This window comes from Vanessa tameamea, chromosome 19, assembly GCF_037043105.1.
Source record: "Vanessa tameamea isolate UH-Manoa-2023 chromosome 19, ilVanTame1 primary haplotype, whole genome shotgun sequence".
NCBI lineage: Eukaryota > Metazoa > Arthropoda > Insecta > Lepidoptera > Nymphalidae > Vanessa > Vanessa tameamea.
The window spans coordinates 2,029,564-2,050,816 of NC_087327.1; positions in this window are offsets into that span (position 1 = coordinate 2,029,564).

Here is a 21,253-nt window from a genome sequence, read left to right on the forward strand (position 1 = left end):
GATTCGTAAACAGGTACACAAAATATTATACGTCTATATGAATTTTAAAATAGCGAATTTCATTGTCTACCCATTATACAGTCTCCGGTGTGGGGTTTGAAACGCGCTCGCTGCAGCTGACTTAGTTCTGCCATTTAACAGAACCAATAAAAAACAGTTAGCTGCCAAATCCAGATTGTCAAAGAAACATATTACATTTAAATTGACAAGATGATAGTTCCTATAGTGACAAGTTTCAAGAGTTTTGTTATGACAAGGGTTTGTACTATTTCTTATGTTTTTTCAAATTGATTTTTCAGAATTTTGTGTAGATTTAATAGAAATATAACAATTGCTGGCTGTTCTCCTAATAAGTAAATAGTTGATATTATTCCGGTTAAAAGACATTTTCTTTAAAAATGTTTTATGAATTTTCTTTGCTGAATAACAATAGGTACTACAAAAGTACAGCATGGTTAGGTCGGACGAAAAGTTAGAAAAGTTACAGGTCAGTTGTTAGTATACTAAACGTCTTTCCATAATCAGATGAAACAGTTGTTCAAAACAGGTGATGGAAATTGAGTTGTATACATTTTGTAAATTGCAAAGTTCATGTTTCGTAATTCGTTTGATTTTAAAGTGTGAGCTATGTTTATTTAAAAAATTTAAGTCCGGTCGCGGAATTATCTCGTAAGTTTCGAATTATTATGTACGTGACTTATAGGAATTACTTTAATGTCTCGTTAATTGTAATAAATCGTTACTGATGCACACTAAAGATTCGTTAAATATAGCTACCGTGTAATATAAATACGTTTAATTTAAATGTATAACAACATTTTATAGCACTAAAACAGAGCCGAGATCGCTTATTGCCTGGAACGTGAATTTTAATCGACGTTTTAAAGTTCAAACCCAAATGCCACTGAATTTTCATGTCAATTAAAATGTTTTTATAAATCATCTCGTCTTTAATGATGAAGATGTCTATCATGAGGAAACATTCATGGGTTGGATGAAAATCTTCAACATGTGTATCTACCAAATCACAGCTTGTACTAAACTTCAGACCTTCTCCGAGAAGGAGACAAGGAACAGCATTAACATTTAGAGGCTGTTAATTTGACAATAAATACGGAGGTTATGAATGAAAAGAGATAGTTATATCTGTAAATAGTTTCTCTGTCAACAAACCATATCCTCTCAAATAAATTCTACTTTAATAAAACAAGGCAAGATATCCGTAACTAAGCCAGGAAAACCGACTTTTTTTCCCCATACCTCCTAAACCGGAGTAATCCGATGAAACGTATTCCGTGTGATTTTTTTCAATACGGAACGTATGCGGTTTTTCGGCTTCTGAGATACGACATAAATGGATGAATCGTCACATCTCTGGATGAAATTATGATGGACTTTTATTTATACACTGAATATACTATAGAATACTTAAAAAAAATGTATTTTTTTTATCGTCATAATATTTTTCTATTATTTAAACACATTTGTTTCTATTTCTGAAATCATTGCTTTTTAGTTCCGAATTCAATAAATTCAATCTCAGTTTATTCATAATTATCATATAAAGTTACATTTCATTAGTTCTAGTAAAAGGCAATTTCAATAAATGTTTATGTTTTATGTGAAATAATTATAGCTATTATTTTTATTTAATATATTTTTTAAATAAATTTACAATATACAGGTCCATATCATGTTTATTTTGACGTCGTAAATGTTAAATTATTAGAAAATTAATAATACGAATAAAAGATAGATAAAGAAAAAAAGGATAAATAAGATAGATAAAGCTAATAATACGAATTTAGTTCTAATGATTACCAAGTTAATAAAAGCCGAGTGAGACCAGTGGAGAGACTTGATGAGTTATAACCGAAGATGTGGCTTCAAATCCGAACAAGCATAACTGAGTTCACTTGCCTAATTACCACTCAAAATTCGATTAATCTCAAGCTCTACAGTGAAGGAAGACATCTTGAGACTCTTGTTTGTATCGGATTAAATTATGCTGCATTAACAAGCTTCCAAACCTTCTAGAAATATTTAGAGGATAAGAGACCGATCCCCATTAAATGACTTTCACTAATTGTAACTATTATTTTGTTGAAGCAATGTTTTCTTTTTTTAAGTAAACAAAAAAAATAGTTTAATTAATTCATATATCTCTTGGCATATTCAAGATCGTTTTGTTTCTCTTAATTACAGCTTTTGGAATGCTGATCAAAATCAAATGAAATTATTTGAATTTTATCTGAGTGGTCATTGGTTGTGGTAGCCGATGACGTAATAAGCGACTATTGAGCTTACTTTAATCGAGTGATTAATTTTTAAATTAAGAAGATGACACTGGCAATCTAGTAAAATTTAGTTATTACTTTATAAATACACTGAATAATCTATACAAAAAAAAATTAAGGATCTGTGTGTGAATTCAAAATAATTATCTTTTTTAATACCATGAGCAAAGTTAATATATCCTCACTGGGGCATGGCATTCGTTACTATAAGATAAAACAGTTATTTTTAACTTCGCCTATTAAAAAAATTAAAGCTAATATTATATAATATTTCCATTTATTATAAAATGTCAATAAAACATTGATAAATAAAAAAATATAAAGTGTGGACTTATTATTTATTGATTTATCGGCAGGATATTATAATAAAAAAAAAAATTGTAATTGCTTAATAGCAAGAAATTACTGAGTTGCTTGCCGGTTCTTCTCAGTAGAATCTACTTTTCGAACCGGCGATGGCTTAACAATTAATTAAAGAATTAAGAAGCCGCTGGTTGCGGGCTGCACAAGACCGGTCGTTGTGGCGATCTTTGGGGGAGGCCTATGCCCAGCAGTGGACGTCCTTCGGCTGACATGAATGAATGAATGAATGTGCCTCGGAAAACACTTTCAGTCGTTGGTTCCATCCAATTGCATTGAATCAGGTATCCTAACACATTTTTTTTCAAATCTTGGCTAGGCTAATTGATAAATGGGCCATCTGATGGTATTGGTCAGTACTGGCCAAAGGCGCTGGTACTGTATTCGCTTTTGTTGCTTCACCATAACATTCTGCGCGCTCCATCTTCCTTTATCGAAGTCCTTAATGCAAATTATTCTTATATACATAACTAAATCTTTTTATAAATTCATATAAAAAATTATATACATATGTTAACGAAAAAATAATGTTGTTCTATGGAATTAATATATGAACATAAACTAGAAGATGGCTAGTTATAAACAATATCGTACTTTGCACTTAACAAACTAGTTTCAGCTTTGCGGAATTCATAAGTTCTATGAGAACATTAACTTAAAGCATTTCTTGCTTACAGAAAATGTACTCCCAAAACTTGGATACCGACGATTATTCTAGGCTGAACTGTCTGCAAGTAATTACTTAATTACTTACAAAACACTTAATGTTAAGTTTTATTTTTATCTGTCTGCAGCAGCCAAGGGTAATGTGTTTTAGTTTTTTTTTTCACTTGGCTTCTAAAAACGGACACAGATAACAAATATTTTAACAAATGCAGTGTATATTAATTTTATTGCGGTAATTAATACTTATATTATAATTACAAAAATAGAGTTATATTATTAATATTAAGTCCTCAAGTACATATATACAAATATGAATTAAAAATTGTAACTGTATAAATCTTGATCGCGACGAATGTTGGCAAGAATACTAGCAGCATTTCACTATTCCGATCCTCTCGGCAAAAAACGAACCAGCCTTCCTGTCACCAGCGGAGGCAATAAGGCGAGGTGTAATCATTTTAATGAAGCTTTTTGCACTACTACGCCATGTGCTTCAACAGCAATTGGGACAAAAAGTAATTAGACATAAGACACAAATATTTGGATCGTTTTTTTGCTTCAGCTTTGTCCGTAGCGGCACCGGCTCTCAACATTGTTTCTCGTATATGAGACGGGGTCAGCGTGTCAACGCATGTAGCGTCCCACACAAGGGCCCGTCCTCGTTCCCAGAGAACCAATGTCGGTCCATCAGGTCTCTTGCCTTGCACTTGCACGACTAATTCCACGAGACTCAGTAAGAGCAGAAACGTCGATGGTGGCAAGAGCCCTTTTTATTGTGTCATTAAGTTAACCGTGGCGGAAAAGCCTACCTGAACTCCTTGGACAAGAGAAACCATGTACTGAAAGAGTCCACCTCCTTCCCACACGGGCATCTGTGCTCAAAGCACATCGGTGTTCCCAGTCGAAGACCAATTGATATGCGGAAACATTGAGTATCTAAAAGTGTCCCAAGATTTTTAGAGGGCAATGAATTCAACCAGTGACCTGACTCTTTAGTTGATAATGCTAGAAACCTGGCACGGTTCATTTTAAGGTTAATGTTAATATTAATATAAAAAACCGCCATTTTTGTAGTATCATCTTAATTATTTCGAAAGTATACTTGCATTAACTAGAACTCATTGAACTTATTGAATAGCTCACCCTTGCTTTCGTTCCTATAACAAAAGCCATGGCAATCTTTATTAATTTTTAATGAAACCATTATTTGATTTTATTATAGGCATTTGTAGGCATACGAAGAAATTTACTAATGAAACCTCCTGGTAAGTGATCACCACTACTAGACATTAGCGCCTTAAGAAATGTTAACCATTCCTTACATCGTCGATGTGCTACCAACCATGGGAACTGAGATTTTATGTTTTTGTCTGGTTACATTAACTCACTCACCCTTCAAACCAGTACACAACATTACTAAGTATTGCTGCTTGGCAGAAAAATATATGATGAGTGGGTGGTACCTACCCAGACACGCTCGTGCAAAGTCCTACCACCAAGAGCTAAGTAGTTCATTCTTGATCCTCATATTAATAAAATTATCCAAAACAGATAAGGTGATACTTATAAATATTTCTCAGGGGATGATCAGTTAAACAATGTTGCATCCTTTTCTTTGCATATCAAACAGATAAAGACAGAAAGCGATAAACCAGTATTTAATTGGACACTCCTTAAGTAATATTTATAATTAAGGCCTTAATTTTCAAACAAGGGCATTTCCGTTATATTTTTATTACATGGGAAGATAAAAAAACATATTAATTTCCACGTAAGCAAAGGCTATGCCACGTAAATGCCCGTCTATTAACACAATGACCATGCCAACGTGGTTCAGGACACAAAATTTATGACCTCACGCCGACACCAGCTGAAAAGCTGCTCTCTAAGTAACAACACTGAATTGGATACTAAGATAATTTATAAAAAAATCGCTCCTTTACTCAGTATTTAAAAAACATCAATGTTTCAAATGATGTAAGTTTTATTCTTTCTTTCTTATGTTTTTTTTTGTAATAAATACAAAAAAACTATGTTTAACGAAAGAACTAAAAAAATATTGTATTGGTAATAAATTGATAACAACTATTATTATTTTTTTATATTTGAATTCAAAATAAATTTATCAAAGTTTCTATTGCTTATATTTAAGATCAATATAATTGCTTATTTTTATCACATTGATGTATAATTCTATCAAAATTTCTTACGTCCACCGAATTATATTTACGACAACTTTATTGTATATGCGAATGCCTGAATAAAGTTTGTCTGTAAGACTTTAAATAATATAAATTTCTAACTTAATTGTGATTTGAGTCGCCGTGATCTTATTGTTGCTTTAAGACTCCGTTCCGGCCACCTTCTAATAAACTGTTTTGCTTTCTTAATGAAGAAAGTGAATTCCCCAAATTGCACCGAATGCGGTGTAATCGAAGATATTTACCATATTCTATTGGAATGCGGCCGGAGCGAGTCCCTAAGACAGGATATTAATGTTGATTTGGGCATTACTTTGACTATTGCGCACTGTATAAGCTTTTTAGCATTTCCTACATCATATGAAGCAAAAAAATTGTATAAATTAGCTATTAATATTCTAAAATTAAGGAAATAAATTAATGTAAACTGCTTACAGTACAGAGCGATATAGTCAAATTGATGACTAAGCTCTATAATAAAAAAAAAAAAAATTCTAACTTATTGACTATTATACCGAGTAAGTTTACTTGAAGATGCGACATGCGATTTATCCTTCCTCTTTTATATATTATAGCTTACTACACGTTAAGTTTAAAATATTAATTTTCATAAAAGTGTAGTAGTATCTAATGCGTTGTGCTTAATACAAATTCGTACTAGACAACGTTTGATAGCTACCTTGGGCGACTTGTATAAATAAACTACCCAGTTCAAAGTATCAAAAGCAAGGCTTAACGGGAGTGTCCCCTCGATGCTTTAAGAGGAGGTGTGGGGGGTACGGCCCAGAGAGAGTGCTCCAAACAATTTGCATTTATTTACTGGTTTTCGCAGGTAAAGCATGTGCAAAACAAAGGGCCGAGGAAATTTAGAAGCAAATATTCGCCATACTAAAATTTATTCGTTCATTCATTTTCTTTTTTATTGCTGAAGTGGTTTAGCTAACGTATGTTGGAGAAAATGATTGATATTTTTTTAATAGTAGTTAATTATTTAATTGAAATATAAATCGTTCGCTTGCTTTAAACAATAGTGGTTGTTAAAAAACGTCCCCTTACAACCTTTGTAGTGTAGTACGTGTGTTTAACTTAAGTTAAATTATTTGTTACCTTTCCATAGAAAATTTCTTTTTCAATAATATAATATCAAGAAATAAAAAGCATAGTAATATTCTTTTTATATAATTTAATCTGTCTGTGTCGAAATTAAGAAGTGTATATATATTTATATTTTTTACATCGGAATTAAACGCACGTATTTTTTTAAATATATTTTTGTATATTTTTTAATTAAATATCAGACAACACAATCCATTTGGTGGTAGGTGGTAGTAAGTAATAAATATGTAAAAACTAAAAGTTATTCAGATCTCTGTGCTACTTAACACACCAGAGGACTCCTTACCTGCTCTATTTTTGTTGCTCATTGTTTTTTTTTTAAATTGTAATTAGACGGATGGGTATATGGACTATCTGTTTTTATATGGTCACTGCCGCCCATAAACATTGATGATGACATAAATATTAACCATTCCATACACTGGGTCACTCACCTTTAAAGCTTGAACACATGTATTGCTATTTGGCGGTAGAGTATATGAGGTAGGTGGTACTTATCCAGGCCTGCACTTAGCCCTACCACCAAATTAATTATGACAATAACGGTGCTTCTGCTTTCAAAAATACCATATAACAGCGATGACGCACTAAACAAAATCAAATCAATCCGTTCTCGTTTTTAGCAACAAAATTACTTTTAAAATAAATGAAAATATATCTAAAGTGAACTCCTCTACACTCTTCGCATTCTTTCTCAATAAAGGTTCCTTAAGATTAAATTTGTTGAGAATTTTACGCTCTATAACTTTTTAATGACCTTAAATGTCATTAAGAATATGATAAAATATATTTACAAAATTATATGTTTTTGCGATCCAGAATATCTTTTATAGCATATGTACTGATATTATAAATGCGAAAGTAACTCCGTCTGTCTGTCTATCTGTTACTCTTTCACGTCCAATCCACTGAACTGAATTTGATGAAATTTGCTGTGAAGCAAAATTGTACTTCAAATAAGGACGCTTATACACTTTTTTTGCATAAATCCTGACGACCAGTCCCTAAAGTGCGGGCAAAACCGCGAGCGACCTCTGATACTTTATATATAATGTAACAAAGGAAACAACAGACAATCAATCAAAACAAAGATTTATATAACTTCAGTTGGATTCCGTGACTTTGAGTGGAGGAAGAAGGTGAAGTGAACGCCAGAGGTGTTTGTACTCCTGACACTTGAAAGGTCAACGATTGATTTGATTAAACAAACACACTTACTCCCGAGGTTATATCCATTTAACTGTAAAATGCACTATGTAAAACTGACTAGGAAGATGTTGCTTAAATCTGTAACTAAACTGGCTGCTTCAATTATAAAAAGCAGTTATTTTGGTGATATCTAAGTTGTAGCAGCAAATAAACCTTATCGTTTCAAAAACATGAGCAAAATTGAAGAAAAAGAATGCGAGTTGAAATTGCTGTTTAATGTTGACACAGCTTTGGAATGATCGTAACGCGTTATGGACAGAACGTGCGATAGAACATCATACCAATCCTGACTCACTCTCGTTAAGGAAACCGTATTAGTTACTACCGTAAGACAATAATTATATTCATGTACATAAGTGATACTTAAACATAAAAGTATTATTATATGTTTATTGTCCTCAAATTATCGAATCGTTTAATGTTTCGAAATGTATATTTCTGACAAACAATTAAAGTTAATAATTGTAAAAATACTTATTTAAATTGTGTGTTTATATTAAAAATGACATCGCCCACATGCTGTGAAAAGAGGTTATGATAAAGTGATATTCCCGTTAATGATTTCACATTAAGTACTTATAATTTAATTTACAACTCATAAAATAGTTTTTTTTTTGGTATGAAAATTTACTAGTCTCACTAATACATCAATTACTAGAATTTTCAAACACATCACGTTCTTGAATTTACTGTATCATAGTCAGGTCGGTTCCGGTTGCCATCATGAATATATGGGTAAGCTTTTGAATGTGGTTTCGCTCGCATGGAATTTATACGACTTGTTCCAGCAAGATAAAATCAATTTATGTGGGTCAGTTACATTCAACGGACATACAGAGATTTACGCATTTTGTATAATAACAAGTGTAGAATATTTTCAGGGCTATTGTAGCGCTGTGATGTGTCAGAAATACGAGTAGGATAAGCATTGACAGTTTCGATGTAACTTTAAAACCATTATATATATAGCCCTAAAATAAATCAAAATTTACAGAATTATAATAGCAATCGAACCAAATGTGCAATATTTCAGCTAAATCTGGTGGGACTTGTCTAAAATCTAATTACAAAATTTAACTCATACGATGCCTAAGAAGTTGAAATTAAAGGTTGTACAAAATCTTACAGAATTAATCTAATTTATTATTAAGTAAAAAATAATTATTATCTAACACTTGTTTCGAATAAATTATCATAGTAATATTTTAATGTATATTTTTTATTTAGCGTGATTTATATTTATCGTTTAAATCACGAAAGATCTTCTGTAAAGACCAAAGGTAAGCGAATATTCAGTTCAAGTGGCAATAGGCAATACACGTCATTAGACACTGATAACCGATGAGTTAACGATGAAAACAGCACGCCTCTAAGTTCACTGACAATCCGAAAATCACAGCTACGAACCGCTGGATTCAAAGGCAAAAGACCAATCGGAGTCACTGTGATCGGCCAATTAGGGAAGGATGATTCCATTCATTCCTTCATTAGTATTTAAAGCTCTATGAATAGAGCTTTAAATACTGATGAAGGAATGAATGGCTGTGAAAACTATGTATGTATGTGAAATTGAGTCAAATATAATTCAGTGAATTTATCGTCTAATTACTCGGACTGACCCGTATGAAGCTGAAGCGGTAAACTGGTTGAAAATAAAATAACATATTTCAATAATGAAATTAATTAAATATTTTGCAATCACTGATTGATTGCAAAATATTTAATTTAATGGATACGATTTACTCATAACAATGAAAGCATGCTATAAATTAAAAGATGTCCTACAAAATTATACAGCGTGGTTGATGTATTATGTTGAAAATAATATGATGAAACATTAATTACGAATCATGTCATCGTATTAAATTATGAACTTTTGCATGAACTATTAAACCGGTAAAATTTTGTTTATTAATTTATGATTACGAGCGCGATGAGGTAGCCTTAAAAGTTTTCAAGGTCATATCTCTATACAACATCTCTGAAGCAAAAACATTTTATTGTTATTTATATTTACCCAAATTCACCTGCCTTATTAGCCTAAATAGAGACGACTAGTCGGAAGAAGAAACGAGGATATCTGGGACGCCTTGAACTTGGGAACTTACAACCTAAGGAAAAAAGGTAGCTGTTGGTTACAGTAAGAGTGGCGTCTATTAGTAAAAGCCTAAATCCGTCAATCGGCTGTAGGTAAATGCTGATGGATGGTTACAAACATATATAAATAAATAGTATGTTATTATCTCTACAATCTTGTATTTATTAACAAACCAAAAATTTTCTTTATTCTTTAAGTGAAACAATGATAAAATGACGTCACAAATTTTCCTGTAATAACATTACATTAATCGTATAAAAAAATTGAGGTCAGTCGTTTAGCTTCGAACGAGTTCGCAAAATAATATCAACATCAAATAGGAACGGATAATATCACTGGAGTTTGTTCCGTTCCGATTTATTTTTACACTCTTGATGTTGCCTTCATTAGGTTCAGTTCACTAACAAGCTCGGCGTGTAATCAAATCTTGGAAGTCGATTTTAACTTACTTCTAATAGAAATATAAATTTGATGTTTTGTAACGTGTGATACGATGTTTAAGTACCATCGACTTGATCTAATGACGGAGCCGAGTGCTGGAGAGTGACACTCTTCAATGTCTACTAGTAGAACCCTCGACTCTGGCCTCATTATGTTTGTCAACGAGTCTCATACATTACACTGAATATACGTGTTATTTACTTTTGTTCTATAAATCACTAGCCATCCGCTTGAACCCGACTTCACATAAGGTTCTGTAGCGTATTTCGGAATCATTACTTGGTATAAAACAAAGTCGCTTACCGCTGTCTGTCTCTGTGTATGCTTAGATCATTAAAATTACACAACGAATTTTGATGCGGTTTTTTTGAATCAATCTGATTCAAGAGAAAGGTTTATATGTATAATACATACACAATATAGTAGAGAAACACTGATAATTTTAGAGGTTTCTCTAAAATTATCAGATGAAGTGATGTCGTAAATAAATACATTTTTTGCGCTTACATTGCAAACGCTGGCTGAACCCTACGAGATATATCAAAATATGGTATATATCTATCTCTTAGGGATAACCCACAATAACCATTTTTTATTCTTTACTTTTTACGAGAAATAATGGCTTTTAAGCGTTATCTAAATTACCTTAAATACATTGGGCATTTAATAAAGATCAATATGGCCTTTTACAGTAAGTAATTTAAATGAATATTTTTGAAGATATTACAGAAACCGAGGCGGGTCGCTAGTAAAGCATAAATTAACAACGTTGATAAAATTGTCCATGGTATGGTTTTGACGTACGACGTACTTCCCTTCTCGTCTGGGCCGCGGCAACGTGAGCGGTGTGCATGGTTAGTGCGCCGCGTTTAAAGTTCGCTAGTGTAACGAACTATTATCGTTCCCCTATCCTACTAAAAACATCATCCATCCCTTGGCTTGTGTTCTTCAAGTATGTGAAGACAAAGGGAGCGCTCCCAAGAAGTGTCTTCTAAAGTAAGAGTCCAGATTTCGAGGTAACAACTTTCTTTTTACTCATATTAATACAGTCCACTTATCTCTCGCGCGTACAGGGTCTATACATCTTATATTGAAGAACGTCAAAAGTTGAAATTCTTGGATTTTCTCTACTATAATTTGCATGTTTGTAAACCTTCCTCTCGAATCACTCTGTTTATTTGAGGAATTCACATTACAACAGTTTCGTAATTTTAAAGATCCAAGCGTACAGACGGTGGAAAGGGACTTTGTTTTGTCCTATATATATTTAACTGAATTAGATCAATGTAAGGTTAATCAGGATCAGATTAAATAATTCTAAGAATTAATTTGCTACGAATTAATTGTATGATTTAACTATATTTAATTAATAAACCTTTTAATTACAGAATACTGTTATTAATTTAAGGAATAAACTCGGTATATCGGTTACTGCATTTGCCTTAATGACATTAAATTTAATTTTATCTTGTAAAATTGCGATTCAAATTTTTATTGTAGGAACCGATCTCTGTAAGGAATAGTATTCTTTACTATATTGAAATTTTAATAATAATAAAATTAATTTGTAAATTAAAAATATATATTAATTTATATCTTTACGAAACGAAAGTTATCATGATATTTATTTTCATACGTTTAATTTTCTAATTTATGGAGTAAGATTTAACTTTTTTGAACACACAGATTGATTGATTTTTACATAAACGGCACATTTTTAGGATTGAAACGAATCCTGTGATTATTTTAAATTAGTCAATTATCTTGTAACTTTTAACTTTCTAAGCTAATTTTATTGAAATGGAAATGAAAGATAGTTCTTAAATCATTAGTCATATTGTGCTATATATTAATGTACCTATATATTTACTTAAAACATTTTTATTATTACACGTATTCGATTACTTAAATAAAATCAATTTATACTTTATTCAAGTAGGCTTCTACGAGCCCCATTAAAACGTCATTCTACAGAACTATATTTAGTAAAGCTACCACCGGTTAGGAATGTAGATTCGATCGAGACGAACCGGCGAGAGACTCCGTAGTTACTCTCTTCATTTAAAATACAAATATTAGTTAAATACATTTACATTAAAAAAAAAAATACTTTTGTAAAAACGCTCTTCAGAGTTGCATCCGGGTATACTATGATTTATAAAAAATCTACCAGTTGGCTCAAATTCGATTTAAATACTAGTTTCAATGAACTTAACGGAGAATGCATTTAAATCTTATGTTGTATAGCATATAGACTGATATAAGAAAATAATATCCAATATCTCACACTGATCTTGCATTTGGCTGTGAAAGAATAATATTACCAGATAACAAATATATGTCCAACTGCAGAGAAGCGTGGTCGAATGAGCCCCAAACGTTCTCCTTAAGTGCAGACGAGGACTTCGCCCAACAGCCGGACATTAACGGATTGTTATTTTATTATTTATTCCAGTCTTGCTTTCTGCTTATTTTTTTTTTTTTATTATCTTAAAAATTGCGTTTCACTTACCATATTATCACCAGTCTTAATAATATGTAATTCATCTATATTCGTTTGACATTTATTTACATAATCAGCCTGTAAATTTCCCACTGCTGGGCTAAGGCCTCCTCTGCCGTTGAGGAGAAGGTATGGAGCATATTCCACCACGCTGCTCCAATGCGGGTTGGTGGAATACACATGTGGCAGAATTTCGTTGAAATTAGACACATGCAGGTTTCCTCACGATGTTTTCCTTCACCGCCGAGCACGAGATGAATTATAAACAAATTAAGCACATGAAAATTCAGTGGTGCCTGCCTGGGTTTGAACCCGAAATCATCGGTTAAGATGCACGCGTTCTAACCACTGGGCCATCTCGGCTTATTTATTTACACATAGTATATTAAAAGAGTTTAATTGAGTATAGGTATATTGACATTTTGTTTAATAATAGTATAATTATTTTTATTCCTTTTTGATACTGTGATAACAGATAACCGTTCTAGTATCATGCTTTCACAGACTATTTTTATCGAATCTGCTATACAACGAAAGTATATAGCTAGTCTTAGTTCATATAAGATTATATTATGACCCAATCATGGATTATAATATCTTCAAACTACTTAATAAAACATCACTGGGTAGGTTACTAATAACCCAAAGTCAACTCAAACGAGTTTTCACAAGGTTCTGTATAAAAATAGTTATATATTTAAATTTTTTATTTAAATATTTTCCGCTGTACCTAATACAACGTCATTACCCCGATTAACCTTATTAACAGTGATTAAAACAGCCTCCCGTTGCGCGTGATAACGACTAATGATCATTACCAGGCTTTGTTTGTTTCGGATTATTGTTCGTGCTTACTATTGTGACGCCTCGAATATGTTAAAATTATCGTCAGTCGTATTTGCTCTGGTAATGACAATAATTATGTGTGTGAAAAAAGAATCCTTTGTCCTTTTGTCGTATCGTGTGAATTCGTATATACATTATTGATTTTATTGAGGTTCAATTTATATTTGCTTCTTTGAAATTATAATAAATTTTCTTATTATTTAAATATGTTTTAGGGAAATATTTTGGACAGCGTGAGACTATAATTTGAATATTGTGTCTGTTTGAGTTAATAACACTCAAACAGACACACATTTAAGTTATTTATTTTTTTCGGTGTTTATTCTTTATATGGTAAAGGGTGCGTTTAGGCAAGATCGGCAATGGAGTAAGGTACCGATCGAATTTGCGACTGATTTGACCACTTTTTGTATGTCGTACACCAACGCACTATACCTAGAAAATATATTATTAGACGTCATATTAAAATATAATTTGATAAATTTCTTTAATTTTCTGCCCATTTATAGAAAGCCTAAAACTGAAAGTATGTTTTATCTCACATAATTACTCAACCCATACACTGCTTTATTGAGCGTATCTTGGTGTCACCAGCATATAATTATTTGATGGCGCCCGTCTTTGTGCAAGCCCGTCTGGGTTCGTACAACCAACTCATCATATAACCTACCACAAAACAGCAATACTTACTTTGTTGTGTAGCGGTTTGAAGGATGAGTGAGACAGTGTAGCAGGCACAAGGGACATAACATGACTCTCAAAGTTTTTGGCGCATTGGCTATGTAAGAAATGGTTAATATTTACAGCGCCAATGTATGTGGACAGTGGTGGCTACTGACCATCATGTGGTCCATTAGCCCGTCTGCCTACAGATGTTATAAAAATTGTTATAATATTAGTAATAATATTATAATTATAATTGTTATAATATAACATTAGTAATCCAGTAAAAGATTTAGACATATGTCACGATAGTCGCCCTCAGTTCAATCGAAAAATAATTTAATTTGTGCTCATTTCTAATTTTATGGTGTATCTTATTTGTTTTAATAATTATTACTTATTATATAATAGTTAAAAAATGTATTACAATTTTTATTTCTAATCATTGATTATGTTTCATTTATATTTTTAATACATATTGTGCAATGAGGTAGTGCATGGTGAGACTGCCTCTAAATAGTAGAACATTTGCCAAGATAATCTTGAAATGTATTTTATTTTTATTTTGATGTAACAATGTATGTACTGTTGGTTTTCCTGTTGAAAATAACATAAAAATGAAACTAAAGGATTATACCGCCCGTTTCGTATATTTAATCAATATAGTTTACGTTTGTTAAAAGTTATTCAATTCCTAATCCCCAACAAATATTATATTTTTAGGATAGTCACATTATGATACTATGTTACATGTTACGGCTGCCCCATATGGCTGGGTTTTTCTGTCAATCAGCCTTGACACATCGGATTCTGAGAGCTAGGAAATAGAGTGCACCTTTGTTTACGATGCACTAGAGCTCTGCAGCATTTCCTGCACTCTATTCAATAGGTATTCTGCCTTGACGAAGTGACCAACATTGGCCAGAGAAACGCCCATGTCATCAATCTACACTATATAAATAATAATAATAATTATTATTATTTGTATTTTTGTGTGTGTGTGTGTGTATGTTTGTAATGAATAAACTCAAAAACTACTGTGCCGATTTCAAAAGTTCTTTCACAATTGGAAACCTGCTTTATTTATTGCTAGAAAAGATTGGGGATCTTTACTAAAACTTAAAAGTATGTTCTACAATATTAAAGAACATATTAACAAAAAAAAAATTCGCGATACACGAGCATATGTCCGACTATTATGGTTATGTTACAATAACACTTTTTACATTTTAAAATGTAATATTAATACCGACAAAAATTAGATCATGTTATTCATACTTCTGTTTAAATACGTATTCAAATCAATCATATTGTTTTCAAGAATGTTTCAATTCATATAGATTACTTTTTGAAGTGTTCAAATATTCCATTCAATAGAAATTACGAATTTAATAAGTCATAGAAATAGAAAAAAAAATCAATCTCTATGAAGATTAAATACGTTACTTAAATAAAAATCGATAAACAAATTCGGATTGTAAGGATAAATAGATAACGCTGTATTTCGTTTAAAAAAATATAAAATTTAAACAAAAAAAAAATTAAATAAAACAAAAAAATCTTATGTCCACCCGTGCGAAGCCGGGACGGACCTCTAGTACTATATAACTTGTGATAGTAAAAAGACTAACGTAATTACTTTAAATAAAACCTTATACAAACAAAGTAAACGAAATATATCAGTTCCTCGCTAAATAGTCCCATTATCCCCCACACCGAAATGATACACGCAATTATTTCTGCAATATATCTTCGAACTGAACAATACGTAGAACTGATAAAATGAACGAAAATACCTGGCGAACGAGCGTGGCATAAAAGGATGTTAGGGTATGTTTTCATTGTACTAGACAATGTCGGTACTGACGTCATATTCTTGTTAATAAAATGCTAGTTGAATTTTAGCTAATAAAAATTTAGTATAAAAATAATGCACGTGTTAACGTTTTACTATTATTTTTATATTCAGATAAAACAGAACACATATCATACAGTACATTTATTTTACATTTAAACATTAATACATTTTAACTTAATACAATGAACATTATAATCATCACAATAATCTTACCTTAAATTACTTTCGCCATTTAAAGTTCCAAACGAACTGAGAGCTAATCTATTTACACGGTGCTTTTAACAGCTGTACATAACCCTTCTTATATTTACAATTTATTTGACTACCCGCCTTGCTGATTTTCTCACATTTTAATAAATATAGTCAAATCATGTCCATATTGATGTACAACATATATTACTTATTTTTTAATAGCTTACACATGGTATTATTTAACTTTAATGATCTGACTAAACATATATATATATATTATATGTTATGTATCGATCGTATTTATATTAGTGATTGTAAAAAAAATATTTAAGAAAATAGTTTATTGTTTTTGTTTTCCGAATTACTGGCCATTTTTGTTTCAATGAATTGTATCACTTATTATTTTAAAATTAAGCCTTACTAGTAGTATCTACTTTGATTGTCTGTGCACGCATTGTATAATATTTATTGTTTTTGTTTAATTAGTATCTGGAATTAGTTGTGTGTGCTTAATAAATAATATTAAATAAGCGAAGCGATCTTAACATTTTGTAAGTGTTTTGGTTGAAACATTTATGTAGAGAATGGTTCTATTGCAAAGTTGAAACCAGTGGCAACGTTTCTACATCTAGAGTATCGTATTAAACCTGACGGAGACAAATTTTAATGGGAATAAATATGTATTAATTATAATAATTCTGTAAAAAAAAATAACTACTAAAATGGTTCGTATCATTAAAAAATAATATACATTTAATATATATAATATAAAATGAAATTCAAAAATACAAGTAAAAGCCTACTTGAATGAAGTATACTTTGACTGATCGGGTAATTTGAGAATATCGAAATTGTTCAAGAACAAGAAGTGGAAACAATGGCGAACTTTACGCAGTATCGGGAGGCTCACCCAATTTGCATTTATTACCTACACGTGCTGTTGTCTGTGGACCGACTGCCTATTTAGGAAAACCTGTATTGTCCGGCGTTAGATAATTGGCTAGCGATACGAAAAGAATTCGACAGATCGAAAGATCTCGACAAATGCCCATAAAAATATACATTATCGTTAGGGAGTATTTTTTCTGATAAATATACTTATTAATGTTCATATTATAAAATATTTTTATTATTAGGATTTTTTTACTGAGAATATATATAATTTAAACGATATCATGTTCTTAAAATTATTCATAATTATTTAAAATTGGTAAGTCACATCAATCTGCTCGATGTCCGAAAGTCCACAACAGCGCGATTTTTAAGGCGTTGTCTGCCTCGCACAACTAACTCTGAAACAAGCATTTGCTGGTGATTTTTCCAAGCCGATACGACTTGAGAACCTTTAATCAGCCTACTCATTTGTTAAAGGAAAAAACTTTTAGAAACTCCACCCCTAAGGAATTACATGGGGGTCGGAAGTTAGTTTTCTATGAATTTCGGGCGGGTAAAGTCGCAGGTTCAGCTGGTTATTAATAAAGTTTATATTCGATACTAATTTTAAACAACAATACTAAATTAAGTTAGTGCTAATTAGCTACCGCTAAAATATAACGTTTTAGTTTAAATATATTTTTTTAATTCCATTTTATTTACCCTATCTCTCCGTATCTCTAGCGAATACATTTAAATGTTTTTTAAATAAATTTAGTAGTATTAATAAACTGAACCATTACGTGGAACATTTTCATATCGAGACATTATAAAATTCAGGGGTATGGGTATCTAGACTTCGAACTAAGTGGACTGGCTTCATTTGGGCGCTTGTGCTGAAGACAGAACTAATAGACATTATGTCTTTATAAGAAATATTACTGAATACGTGTGTGGAAATATTGTATGGAAACATGTACATGTCGGATAAAAATCACATGTAGGTATGTCCACCGCCACCATTAGGATTGTACCAGCATGGTGGAATAACTTTCCAAGCCTTCTTCTAAAGGCGAACTGGCCAATAGGCCACCTGATTGTAGGTTATCACCACTACCCATAGACATTTATGCTGTTAGAAATATTAACCATTCCTTGCATTTCTCTTGGTGGTAGGGCATTGGGCAAGCCCGTCTGGGTAGGTACCACCCACTCATCTGATATTCTACCGCCAAACAGCAGTACTCAGTATTGTTGTGTTCCGGTTTGAACGGTGAGTGAGCCAGTGTAACTACAGGCACAAGGGACGTAACATCTTAGTTCTCAAGGTTGGTGGCGCATTGGTGATGTAAGGAATGAATAATATTTCTTAAAACGCCATTGTCTATGGGCGGTGGTGACCACTTACCATCAGGTGCTTACCCCATTTGTTCGTCCGCCTACCGATATCATAAAAAAAGATGCACCACCATCCTTGGAAACTAAAATTTTAGGTCCATCGTGTCGTTACACTGGTAGACATAGTTACACTGTTCAAACACCGTTCAAACCACAGCACACACAAAAAAAATACGGTAGAAAACCTGGTGAGTGGATGGTACTTACCCAGATCGGCTTGCACAAAGCGTTTCCACTAAGTAAAACATAAAATTTTGACACAAAAACACGTGCTTAGAAATATTCGCATTTACGAATAGTCCATAACAAAGGGCCGGACGTTTCTCAACGTGGCTTTTATTAAACGTCTGATGTAGTTTGTCACTGGCACAATAAAGGATCGTGGTTTGTGCAGGTATGAGAAGCTTTGAGGTAAGTAGCTGTTTACTTTGGGTTGTTTATTTTAATATGAAATATATACATTAGTATGGATTTAAAATAAGACAAAGTGATTTCATTATATCTACCGATATCAAGTTTGATTTGCATTTGGATTACTAAATTTAAATTTGAGAAATATAAGTGTATTTACAGAAAATATATAATTTATTATTGTAATTATAAGATCACGATTAATTGAAAATACGAGATTTTTTTTTTATTTTGTTAATAATATTTAAGGTTGTATAAATTAATTATTTTACTTATAATTTTTTTAACATTTTTTTTTACATAAATTATAGATATAATTATGAAAAAATATAATATAAATATTTAAATACATGATTTAAATGTATGTGTATGTGTAGCAAAAATATTTTTTTTAAATGGTTTAAATTGAATACTATTACGATTTTTGATTTTTTATTAATAAATTATACGTATTGATAACGACTACATACCACACAGGAAAGGTCAGAGAGATAAAGCGCTTTTCAGCTGGTTCCCGTCTTTGAAGTTTATAGCAAAGAGGTTATATGTTTAGTTCCTGTCACTAAAGGTTTGGCTTTAAAAATATTTTTTATAAGACTACTATAATCTGTTTGAAATGTTCAAAAAATAAAAACTTAAATTAATTAAACCACGTAATATTGATATAAGATAATAAAATATAACGATACCTCATTTGCCGTACTATGGTTCTGTCATTAAGAAGATCTACGGGAAGACACGGGACTCTTTCCAGATTTGATAGTCTCGTAATTCGAGACTAAAGTGAAGATTTGAGGCTTGATTCATGCTTGTCAAAATCCTATCATTATGATAGGATGTAATTACATGATTTTTTTTTACAAAAGGTTATATTAAGTTTTCATACTTGAAACTTAACGATTTTTATACAAATAAAATTATACTATCAAAATAAAAAAAAAACATCTTGAGAATGGGACAAGTGAATTACTTATATCACAATTAAAGACTGTAAATTTTCCACTGATGGGCTAAGGCCTCCTATCTCTTAGAGGAGAAGGTAAGGAGCATATTCCTCCACGCTGCTCCAATTTGGGTTGGTGGATACACATTTGGCAGATGTTCATTAAAAACAGATGCAGGTTTCTTCATGATGTGTTCCTTAACCGCCGAGCACGAGATGAATAATAAACACAAATAAAGCACATGAAAATAAGCGATGCTTGCCTGAGTTTGAACCTGCAATCATCGGTTAAGATACACGCGTTCTAACCACTGGGCCATCTCGACTCAATTGGCCAAAACCAAAAATGGTTATTTAGATAAGTCTCGAAATCTCTGGTCGTCTCAAGACCCGACACTTTGGAAAATCTAAAGTAAAACATCGTTTAGGCTTAACCGTAGTTAATACATGAAAGCCATAACTTGAAACCTAAGTACGTAATTGGATAGTATTTTCATTTTACGAGCGTTAATTTTTTATAGCAAGACCTTGTTACTAAGCCATGGTAGTTCAGCAATTTCCTTCTAGCCTAAGTACAAAAACCTTGAAACAACTTAAAACATTTTCCACCGAGTGCACCCAGCGACTGGCATTATGGAATAATTTTCTTGGTAGAGATAAGAAACTCTATTTTAATTAAGTTCGTACAAGGCACGTATAATTCTAGTACATTCGATGTACTACGAGTAAGTTTGTGCACGATTAAGATAAGATCGAATTTTATTTACCAAACAACCAAACGCTACATAAATTTCTATGGTCTACTTTTAAAAGTACCAAAGTCTATTTTATGGCATCGTCAAAGGGACTGCTAAATGGCCTACCTGATAGTAAGTGGTCACAACTGCTCACAGACACTGGCCCCGTATGAAATTTTAACCATTTCTTACATGACCAATGGTACACCAACCTTAGGAGTTGAGGTGTCATGTCCCTTGTGTCTGTAGGATCACTGATTCAGGCTCACTCACCTTTCAATCCAGAACACAAAAATACTTAGTATTTCTTTTTAACGGATGTGTGTGATGATATTTGTTGCGTGGGTGGTACTCAGTTTCTGCAGATTCGCCCACTTTTAAATGAACGGAGGGTGCAAGCTTAGGAAAAAAATTATGCGTTGTATATTTCCATACTCCTTT